A 12,579-nucleotide genomic window follows, 5' to 3' on the forward strand; every position below is an offset into this window, starting at 1 on the left:
GAGCATTCAGTCCAGATATTTTCTTTGAGCTCTAAGACTTGTACAGGTCCAAACTGGCAAAATGTTCAAACCAGCCCCACTCCCTTTCTCCCTCCTCTCTGTTTCCATCCATCCTCAGTATATCTCTCCATCCTCTTTCTCTCTGTCTCTCTACCCCCTGTGTCTGTTGTATTCAACCTTGGGGAGCTGAAGAAAGTGACAGAGGCAACAGCAGAGGCCCTGGGCCTTTACAAACTGACATCCAGTGCCACCCCAGGCCCTGAACTTGTTGTCCTATATTAATAACAGGTTAAACAGGACTACAAATCCCAAAATGCAATGACAAAACTACAATGGATGAGCTACTCAGGGGCGTAGCTGCTATTGGTGAAACAGGTGCAGTGGCACCAGGGCTCAGAGCCCTCAGGGACACATTGAACCCTGACAATGCTGTATTTTTCTACCTCAACAGCCACCATTTGGGCTATTCTCCTTGCTTTCGTCAGGACCAATGGCATCTTTGCTATGATACTGACTCAAACATGAAACTGGGAATATTGAGTCCCCTGTGGCTTCCATTTTCAAAATGTCATTTTCCCCTTTGAGTTCTTGCTGTTTCAAGTGATCTTTTCCTCGGCACCTAATCTCTTGTCATGTACGTGACTATCCCAGCCTGAGGGGAACTCTTCCATCGCAGTAACTATTCCTGCAGCACATTAATTCTTGTTCACTATCCCCCCACACCCCACACTTCTACCCTCCTCCCTCTTGCTTACTTTTCATTTTTTAGTCTTTTATTTCTGCTACAGAAGGTGTCTCCACAAAAGGTTTATGTTAGACCTGTCAACTCTTGGTGTGGCTTCCCCTGTCTTTTTGGCTTCTGACCTCCTCTTATGATCCTGTGCTGAACTTCGTTTTTGCTGGCTTTAGGACTCTGGGCACTTTACCACTGCTGACCAGTGCCAAAATGCAAATGCTCCCTGTCTAAATTGGTTGGTGATTGGTTTTCTCCATGGTTGGCATATTTAATTTACTAGTAGGTCCCTAGTATGGTTCAGTAGAGGTGCCCATGGCCTGTAAATCAAATGCTACTAGTGGGCCTGCAGTACTGATTGGGCCACCCACATGAGTAGCCCTGTAAACAGTTCTCAGACCTGCCACAGCAGTGTCTGTGTGTGCAGTTTTAAACTGCCAGTTCGATCTGGCCCAAACCTTTCCTGTTACTTCACATAAGTCACACTGAAGGTAGGCCCAAGGCAGCCCCATGGGCAGGGTGTAGTATATTCAAAATGTTGGACATGTACTAGTGTGTTTTACATATCCTGATAGTGAAATACTGCTTAATTTGTTTTTCACTATTGCAAGGCCTATCTCTCCCACAGGATAACATGGGGATTTCCTTAAAATATCCATTAAGTGTAATTTCCTGTTGGGAGCATATAGAGCTATGGAGTTTGGGGTCTCTGAACTCACAATTTAAAAATACATATTTTGGTGAAGTTGGTTTTTAAATTGTAAGTTTGAAAATTCCACTTTTAGAAGGTGGGCATTTTCTTTCTTAACCATTCTGTGCGTCTGCCCTGTTGTGGAATACATGTCTAGGTGAAGGTGACAGTTGGGCTGTTTGTGAATTCACTTTAGACTGTCACACAAGGGAGCTGAGGTGTATCCTGCATATCTTGGTGGGTCATCCTGGGCTAAAGTGGATGGAGGAGCTGACACTTGGACCTGAATCGGGCTGTGCCTGTCCTTACACACAGCAGTCTCCAACCCCCTGGAGTATGTCTGGGACCAGGACAGGGAGATGCAGGGTCTTGTACACTACAAAGACTTTACTTTGAAGTTTGCCTAATTGAAAGGCAGAAATGAGTATAAGTATTGGACTCCTGACCCCACAACTTTAGAACACTTCTGGACTGAAGACGTTCTGCCAGGGAGAAGAGCTGGATGCTTGAGGAGGAACTGCCTGTTGCTTTGCTGTACTGGCCTGCTGCTGCTGCTACTTCTGCCCTGGGAGTGAAAGGACTGGACTTGCTTTTTGCATCCTGCTTTTCATGGTTCTCCAAGGAGTTGAAATGAGCTTGCCTCCTGTTAGAAGTCTCAGGGACATCAAAGACTTCATCTGCCAGCGCCTCTAAAGTCCTGCGACATTGTGAGTTCCGAGTGCCGTGTCTCTGATGTCCGTGACACCTATCTCTGCCATGTCACCTGTGGCCCTGTGCTGTGACAGCAACCCCGAGAGGTCGCCCCACTGCCCTACGGCACCTTGACCCGCGAGATTCATTGACCCCGCCGGATCATAAGGAACCAATGCCTCACCACTGACACCACATTACCTCCCCTGCAACCATAAGGAGCCAGCACCTCACCTCCCCTGCCTCGCAGTACGGAACCAACACCTCACCTCACCGACACCACACCTGCTTCAGCAATGCCTCACCCCTCCTCCCCAGACTCCTTGCAACATCTTTGTTTCATCATTTTCAAAGGTACTGTACCTGGGGGTCCGTGCAACTTCATGACCGGCGCCTCACTCCCTTGCGAGTGGCGTCGGACTGTTGGTAATTACTCCGTCAACTACGTCATGATAGCCCCAGATGGAACCATTGTGTTTTTAAGCTCTTTATTGGTATTTAATCTTTAAAAATTCATATCTTCACTTGTGTATGTTGCATTTTTGTCATTTTGGTCTTGTTTTACTCAGATAAATATTGGCTATTTTTCCATACTTGTGTGGAGTACTTGTGTGCTGTTTTCACTGTGTGTGTGTGTGTGTGTGTGTACAAATACTTAACACATTGCCTCCAAAATAAGCCTGACTGCTCATGCCAAGCTACCAAGGGGGTGAGCAGAGGTTGTCTTAGGTGTGTGACTCCCTTACCCTGACTAGAGTGAGGGTCCCTACTTGGACAGGGTGCAAACCACTGCCAACTAGAGACCCCATTTCTAACAGTTTACAAAGACATCATCTGCCAACCTGAGCAGCACACAAACCTGGACACACTGAGCAGCCTTCAGGTACTTCCTGGAGGTGATCCTGGGATATTTATCGCAGCCCCCAGGGGACATTTTAGGACAAAATAGGACAGAAACAAGGTGCAAGTATAAATATATTCTGAGTAAAACTTTCCTCAAAGTAGGTTAAAAAATATCAACTTTAAATATGGTTATTGAGAGTGTGTTTTTCTCAAATGTTTCATCAAAAAAGAAGAAATATATTGCACTCTTAAGTAAGTTTAACCATGAGTTAAATTTGACTCTTGAAATACCCTCATATCAGTGAGAGGGTTATCCCATTAAGGGAGGATGCACAGAAAGTGTCACGTATTTCACTTTCAGATGCCGGTAATGAGGGATGAGCTCTGAACACTGGCACAGTGCAAACTATGTGTATAAGTCTGAAATCATAGTGGCCTACATAACAAATGCAATGTAACTTAATGGTCATATTTTTTAACATGGCTGTGTTTCAAAAGATAACACATAGAAATGTGCAGCTTAGGTCTGGGGTTTGTAAAACTGCAGGTCTTTACTTTGCACAATTCATGAAACTGTGTGAAGAACTGCAAATTTACTGACATTTGCAAAGTTAAACAAGCATTGCCAAAGCCAATACATCTGGCACTGGCCGTCAAGCCTTCGGCAATTCTTGTTTATTCCATTAAGGTTTGTTCAAACCCTTATTGTTGGGGAGGCAACAGGGGCATCATCAATCTATACAAAAAATCATTGAATAAGGTGGCTTCCAAAAGCACACACTACCATAGCAGTCCCTGAGAGGGAAGGGGACTACTTTGTGTGGGGATGTGCGCCTTGGGAAAGGGCAGTACGGTGTAACTCAAAGTGAAATCAGCCAGTGGTTGAAGTGTGCTAACCCACTGCTGCACGATTCATGCTGCAGCGGCTGAAAGAAACATATGAATGGCGCAACAACAGAATAATGGATGAAGTCCATAATGGATGAAGTCTGGCTGAAAACCCCTACAGGTAACCATATTATACACATAATTGCAGTAAAATCTATTTGGCTAATACCAGACCTAAAAAGCCAATTGGTTAGGTGTTGTCAGCAAGCCTCTTGCATTTGCTAATGCTTTTAGTACTATTCCTGTAAAACGTTCTTACAAATAGATAGAGAGACTTGCAAAGACAGGTAGACAGAGAGGCGTCCAATGAAAGGCAAAGGGGCATTCAAAGATAGACAGAGAGGCTTGCAAAGAAACAGATATATAGAGAGGGCTGAATAAATCATGTTACACAGATAGTGTTGTTGCGTAGATAGATAGATAGATAGATAGATAGATAGATAGATAGATAGATAGATAGATAGATAGATAGATAGATAGAGAGATAGATAGATAGATTTGTAAAGGTAGATAGACAGAGCTGCAAATGTAGATAGATGGATAGATAGATGACAGGAGATAGATAATTAGATAGATAGATAGATAGATAGATAGATAGATAGATAGATAGATAGATAGATAGATAGATAGATAGATAAGACAGACAGACAGTTGGATAGATAGATAGATAGATAGATAGATAGATAGATAGATAGATAGATAGATAGATAGATAGATAGATAGATAGATAGATAGATAGATAGATAGATAGATAGACTACAGAGCTAAAATGAACAATGTAATAGTTAAATGTCTACATGAACAGGGCATATAGGAGCACTGAAGATGAACCAGAATGCCATTCAAGCAGAACAGACTAAACTGGTTTACACGTATAACTGTAGTCATCAATTAAAATGTATACTAGCAAGACATGCATACTAGAAAATGGACAACTTTGTGAAGAGCAGTTAATAATGGACACAATTTGGTATGTTGTAAGTTAGCAGCAGTCAGAGAAACAGAGGCCACTCAAAAGAATTGTCAACATTATTAGCAGGAGACAGGAACTGATAGAGCTAGAATGAGCCCTTTGCTGAACATTGTAAACTGGTAGAGAGTGTAGTTCTATCACATCAGACTCTAAACATAAAGGCAACACCAAAGCAACTAAGTAAAGCAAAAACAATGGCACTGAAGAGAACTAGCTTGTTTGCGGAAGTGCTCCTTGTGAAAGAGCACAGTGCAGTCACTCACAGTGAAGGTAACCAGTGGTAGAAGTGGGCTGCCCCGATGCCCAGTGTTGTAATGGGCGAACGCAAAACGTGAATTGCATACCAACAACAGTGTAGGAACCAGCTGGCTCAAAGTCTATTCTACGAATTTTTATTGTATTTTTAATTAGAATTAAAAGGGCATGGCTAATAGCCACACCTAATAGTAAGTCTATTATTATACATATATATACATATTTTTTTAAATCAAAAGGTCTTGACTAGCACCAGACCTGAAAAGTAACCGTAGGAGAATGAATCTAGAAAATAGGGTTTTTCAGAGTGACATTTTTCAAATATTTAACAGTTTTTTTATTTATTTTGCAAGAAAGAAAACAATTATATGACTTTTGTTTTTTCAGAAACATTTCGTTGGTTCATTTTCCCAGTGGTGCAAGGCGATAAATTAATAAGTCTTCTGAAATATAACGAAGTGAAAAATAATTTATTTCGCCCAATTCCACCAGAAGATTAAACATTTTGCACACACTTAACTGATCACAGCAGAACTATCATACTGACACATTTGGAAAACATACACTAGAAAGAAACATAGAGGTGATTATGTTTACACCTTTTAAAAGAAATACTGTACTCGATAAACAGAGACAAATCTCAGCCACAATTGATATGCCAGCCAATTTATTTATCACTGATCAGGATTTATTGTCTGCAGTATTCGTACTAAATGTTTAAACATAATCAACTATATGTTTCCATCTAGTGTACATCTTCTAAGTTATGCTGCCCAAGATACCTGTAGTACAATTATCCCTCACGATTCCTATAAGGGTTAATTGTTCCCTAGTGACATCTGAGTGTAAATTGTAAATCACAAAATTAAATTCAAGTAAGGCTGACTGAGCCTTTCATTCTTCCAAGGTCACTAAATTAAGTTCTAATAAATTTAGGATGAAGTACCAACTGTTATTTAAAATGCTTAGATATAAAAAACTGTGGTATGAAGCTCTATATAAAAACAAGCATCCTCTTGTTAAGGCACTTCAGTTAGCAGACACCTGGAAAACTAGGGCAACTGTTGGTGAGCAGGTGTTAGAGGTATCTGTGTGTATCTAGGTTACATGTCGCATTGAAGGGATGGGCATCTGTACAAAAATGGCACCAATGCTCAACATGCAGGCAGGGTACCTGGGGCAGACCCGTGTGCATTTTTCACAGTCAAAGTTACAAATGGAACATGTTACTGCTACTTAAATTATGAAAGACTGTGTTAGGCTTAAAGGTACTAAGGGCCTAATTTAGAACTCAACAGAAGGGTTACTCGGTCACAATGATGACGGATATCCCATCCGCCAACATCTAAATCCCATTATATTCTGTGGGATTTAGAAATCCTATTATATTCTATGGGATTTAGAAATCCTGTTATATTCAACGGGATTTCGATTTCGGCGGATGGGATATCCATCACCGTTGTGATGAAGTAACCTGTTCTTCAAGTTGTAAATCAGGCCCTAAGACTAGTTTGGTGGGAAATCCTAGGATATCAAAAAAGACCAGGAAGGTGCTCCCTAATGTCACTAACCATGAGGGGGCTCTTGTATTTGAAGACAACTGGAAGCAGCTTCACACGGCCCAAACAATAGCTGAACAAGGAACTAATTGATTATTTATAATGAGTTTGTAGAGCGCACTGTTGCTTAGGGGTTCCTAGTGCTTTAATGCAGTTGACACAGACTGGAAATAGAAAGAATAAGGAGAAAGGACACAGAGTTTTCAGGTTCTTTCAAAGCAGAAGTTCAAAGATGATTCTGGAAGAGAGAAGAAGAAAGTCCACAGATTGCCAGCTCTGTCCAAAAAGAGAGTCCTCCTATATGGGACCTGTGGAACCAAGGAATGGTACTAGAGAGACAGATCCTAGGGTGTGTCAGCACATAAGAAAATACATTTCTATGTGTGTAAAGTCAGCTGAGGGAGTGAAGTGAGTGTTGGGAAAGCTGAGAGATTTGAGCACGAGTTTCTCATCAAATAACAAGCAGTGAAACCTAGAGAGATGAGCGGTAACAGAAGTGTTGGACCTGGCAGAAAATGGGTATTGTTTTGAAAGATTTGCAACCTAGAGAGAAGAAACGTAGGAAGTCCTATATAGTGTGCTTCTTAGTCCAAGCGAGAGGAGAAAGCAAGGTGTACTAATGCACTACTACCTTCCATAGGGAGAAGCGGCAGGAATCATATGAGAGGTTAGAGAAACAGGTAGTGGGCACTCCTTTGAATGAATGCATGAATGACAGACAACTGTCAAAAAGTACTCTGAGATTTCATATCTCATGGGTAGGAGTAGGAGGGTGTCCAAGTACCGTTGACCACCAGGGCCAGATAGTGGGAGGTCCACCCATCAAAAGCACCTTGCTCTTGTAGGAATTCAACTTCAAGGCATTCTCCAAAAGCTATCCAAAAGTTGTGCGGAAACCGCCAACATGCAGGCTTGGATGTTGAAGGTGAGGTCTGCTTTAGGGTTGGCCCAACAGATCAGGATTTATGCTATCAGCATATATGTTGAATAAGGAATCTAAGGATCTTCTGAGTTAAGCAAACAGAGCCAGATACATATTCAAAACTATAAGAGTAAGAAAGGAGGTAGGTGGGAGAATACATTCCAGGGCATTCTGTAGAAAATCATAAGCTGGCAAAGTAACTGCCCGGATCCTATCCGAAAGAAAGGACTTAAGCCATCTAACGCCCTACAACAAGGGGATCATGCCAAAGAGGTGGATTAAGGAAAATAACTGTGGGCCTGATTCACAAAGGTCCTTCGCACTCGTGCTGGAGGCCCCGCAGTCATTGAGGAGTCTCTGCACTTGGGTTGAAATCTCAGCAATGAGGATTCTTATTGTGCAGACTTAACCCTGAGTGCGTAGACTTCCACCTGACTACTGGGCCTTGTGCCACAAGTGCAGAGGCCCTTTGGGAATCAGGCTCGCAGTTTGGCAAACAATGGAGATCACATGTGTTCCCCATAAAGATGAAAAAGCAAAACGTTTTGATGGATCCAGGAAAAACATGCCAATTCATGCTAAGAAATGCTAAGGAATGGTGGCTAAGTGACAACTTCTTCAGGGGAAAGATGCAGATCTGACAGCTCATTGACAACATCAAGTCCGCTTCATCTCTTGCACTCATCAGTTTCCATAGAATCTTGCAATATTCACCCTTTAAAGCCCTATGCAGATCCCACTGAGATACTCAGCTCCCTCAAAGCCACTTCTTATGAACATGATGTCTTACCCTAGTTCTTCCTTAAAGTTCTCTCTGAGGACGCTCTCACCCCTACTCATCATTGTCAAAGCCTCCCTCACTCAAGGCTCAGAAGCTCTCAAGACAGACCACATCCCCCCAATCCTAAAGAAACCTCACTAGTCCCTGAAGATCATGCCAAATACCAGCCCATCCATCACTCACGTACTATTCATCTGTAAGATCATTAAAAAAGCAGTCTATGTTCAACTCCAAGAGCACTTTAATGCAAGCATCTTCTGCATGACTACCAGTCTGACTCCCTATCATGCTGCAGTATAAAGATCACTATGTTACAATCCCAGATGGCTAGATCATGCATGCTGTAGCAGAAAAAGGTATATCATACCCCGGAAATAAAAAAGGATGTGAACCCTACATGAGGAAATCTTAGGTTTTTTTGTTTGCGGCAGAAGGCGAACGGGCCGTCATAGGTTCCAGAGTTGACATGGCACCCTTAAAGACTGCTTGACTATAGGGGCATATCTCCTTCCATATTGCACATTACGTCCCTAAAGTAGGGAACATGGATAAAAGGTTTCATTTAGTGACCAAGTAGACCCTACATAGTTATGTTTATGTGTTATATGTTGTATGTCCCTGTTGACAAACCAACCACCTCAACAAACACACAAAAGTGACCCTGGGCACTTTTTAGTCCTGATGAAAGCCCTGGCCCCAAGGGGCTCTGAAAGATAGGGCTGAAACATTTTGACTAATTAATAGGGTATAGAATCATTATATCCCTGAGCCTATCCATCGCATTTGTTTTTATCCATATCTGACACCCGTTATTAAAGGGATTCCTGGGTTGTTCAAGGTATTTTTATCTCTTTTAAGTCAAACAGCAAAGGTATTATACAAAGTGCTCCCTGGAATATGGTTGAGCCCATTCTGTTTTTAAGGGACTTGGATGAGAACCAATGAGAATGCATGCCACTAACAGAATGAGTGAGGGTCTAACGATAAAACCTTAGGGTTTGCTGATGTCTGGTTCACAACTTTTTCTACTTTCGGGTAGAGTGTACCCTTTTGTATCAAAGTATTATTTAGGGAGTCTGTATTCCCCATCCATAGAAACTTCTCTCTCACCTTTGCGAGAAATAGTCTTGTCACTGCTCTCTAAAATGATTGTTTTAGCATTAGATCATGGAAGCCCTTATGACCTCACATGAAGATGAATCCTACCATCAGATATTGTTGGACTTCTCAGCTGCCTTGACACAGTCAACCATCTCACCCTCATACAAACTCTGGAATCTTAAATGGGATTCACCGGCAATGTACATCACAAGTTTTCCTCCTACCTTTCCAGCTGACTCCAGTTTGTTAAAATGAGCACCTTAGGTCAAAAGAAAACCATATCACCACCCCCTGAGGTTCCATGGAGTCCCCTGTAATCTGAGACGTTTACCTGGAGTCACTTGGTGCTGTACTCACAGATAACAGTATCAGGAGTCACCATAATTCTGACATAACTCTACTTAAAATCCTCCCCTGCTTCAGATATCCAGGGAATCAAATATTGCCTACAGATCATACAGATCTGGATTTCAAGCACCCGCTTGAAGCTCAACCCAACCAAGACAGGATTCCTGTTATTTGACAAGAACAACAAATAAGAAACAGTGCAAACCTGGCTCAATGACATGAACGTTCATAGTTTCAAACCCCAACTTTAAAGTGATGCTATGTCACTTGGACTCACTCTTTATATCAACCTCACCACCAAGGAGCACATTGCCAAAACAAAAACTAAGACAGACACTACCAGCTCTCTCTTCTAAAGAAAGTGAAGCCATTTCTTCTGGAAATCCTCCTCACGGCTGATTTTCAAATCCTCATACTCTTGCATGTGGATTGTGGTAAACCCTGCATGGCCTCTCAAATGTCCCACTGACACCCATTAGGGACAGCCTACATGCAGCATCACGTCTCATCCAAGGCCTTAAGAAATATGGTTACATCACCCCAATCCTGATAGAACTCCATTGGCTCCACTTGCTGGCTCACACCATCTTCAAAAACTGCTGCTTCATGTACAAAGCCAATGTGGGCAGCAGCCCAATATAACTTCCAAACAAGCTAATCTCTGGTAGTTCTTGGCGCACCTGTCAGCAAGGCACCATCAGAGTGCAGACTAAAGTGTGTAAAATAGAAGAAACAAGACAGCATATCATTTCCATCTATGCACCCAGGATTTGGAACAAAATACTTGTATCCATCAGGGCTGCCCTAATTCTGCTCCAATTTAGGAAAGTGTTAAAGACACTCCTCTTTAAAGAACACTACATCACTACAGATTAGCAGTCCACAAACCAGCTACCTCTCTTTTCACTAGTTGACTATGTTTTTCTTTAAACATGTATAGCACCCCACTGCATTTTGGCTAGGTCGCTCTACAGGAATACCACATATATTCATAAAATACATACATACGTACAGGCAAAGCATCCTAATGTCCCAAAGAGTGATATACTAAGGAGTGGTGCCCAAAAGCCTAGTATGTAGAAGACTCATACACCAAGACATGATGTCCAAATACCTAGTGTGCTGATGTATGATATACTAAGGCATGATGTCCAAACAAATGTGTGCGCTGAATTCTGATGTACTAAGGAATAATTGTCTAAAGCCCTGGGATGCTGAAGTGTGATACACTAAGGTATGAGTGCCTTGTGTGCTGAACTGTGATATAGTATAGTCCTAATCATGATGTCCAAAAACTTAGAACCAGGTTTACAAATGTTTTACCCCAGAGTTGATCTACTTTTCTAAGGCAAACCCAGTGTAAGGAGTTGAGGTGGGATTTACTCTCCAATGCAAATCTGTATTTGCTTTGGATAGTATCCTAAATTCATGCAAAGTAATGCAATGTGCTGCCTTGTGCAACTTTGTGCTAAGGTGGCGCTCCATGGGTGATGCCTGGGCGTTCCCATGCAACCATTCTTAGGTTTTGATGCAAATCTCTATCTTCAAAGAAGCATAGACAGAGATATGTGCCAAAATCCTACACCTCCTTGAGGCAGGTGCAGCGCAAAAAAAATGTTAATTTCTCGTTGTTTTTCCTACTTTGCATGAGTGCTAAATTGTACAGCACACATATAACATAACATAGTTTCTTTACTGGGAGGCACCCCTTCCAGTACAAAAACTACATGCATGTAGTATGTTCATGTTGTAACTTTAAGCATGATATGTTTTAGGTGATGCAGAATGCCTTGGAGTGATCTGTTGTGCCTTATGATGTATGGCTTGAGTGTTCCATCGCCAGGCAGTTATCCACAGGCTGGAGAAGGAGCACCGCACCTAGGTCATCTCTTAGTATAAAGCCTACAACTGATTCAAGATTGAGTCTCCGGTTGGTTATCTTCAAAAGTCTGACAAGTGGCTTCGGTCAATCTGGTCTTGCTTGGGTCTTCGTCTTCATGGCAATCAGTCCCTTCCCTCACACTGAGTAAGGACAGCTGCCTCTTCTCCGAGCAGTCCTAGCAGAGTAATCAAGTGTCTGTGGTTTGATCTCGACTGTCAGAGAGGGACAGTAGCTGACATGACCCTGTCTTTGGTAGAATGTCTCTCCTGGCTGATGTGCAGAGGCTCTTTATGTTGTAGATTGAGTACCAGTTAGAACAGTCAAAAAATGTACTCTTTTCAAAGTTTAAAGCCTGTCCTAGACAGGCCAGGGTGCATCTTTCCAGGAGTTCGTAGAGCCGAAGGGTGCCAAGAGGCATGATGGGTATCGGCTGCTCAAGGGTTTTTTATGCAATCTCTGACTTGATTGAGGGAGTCATTTAAATGTGGGTGAACAGCCCGCGACAGAGGAGGGCCTGTGACCTCCACAACCCTGGGGAAGGACCTTCCACCACACCAAGTAATCCTTGGCTACCTGGTAGGAACCTTTATGCTGAGCAGGGGGCGTCGCCACCACAGCTCTCCTCACAGCTCAAAGGCTTGCTGAGTGTGTACATGTTGAAAGCCCCTGCAGCTCTGCAAACTTTTTTCTATTGTGAAAATAAACACCCAATTCTCACTTTAAAAAAAAAGTCCACACTGAATGGCAGGCACGGACAGGGAAAATAAGTGACCTTCGTCCCGCCCTGCAGACCTACCCCCCCAAGCCCCCCAGGCCAGAGCGCGTCTTCACTGGCTTTTACGGAGCAGCAACAAAAGGAGACCATCTGGTATGAGATGGCCAAGGGTCTTGTCCTTTCCATCTGACCAGTGCC

Source organism: Pleurodeles waltl, chromosome 10 (genome assembly GCF_031143425.1).
Source record: "Pleurodeles waltl isolate 20211129_DDA chromosome 10, aPleWal1.hap1.20221129, whole genome shotgun sequence".
NCBI classification, from domain to species: Eukaryota; Metazoa; Chordata; class Amphibia; order Caudata; family Salamandridae; genus Pleurodeles; species Pleurodeles waltl.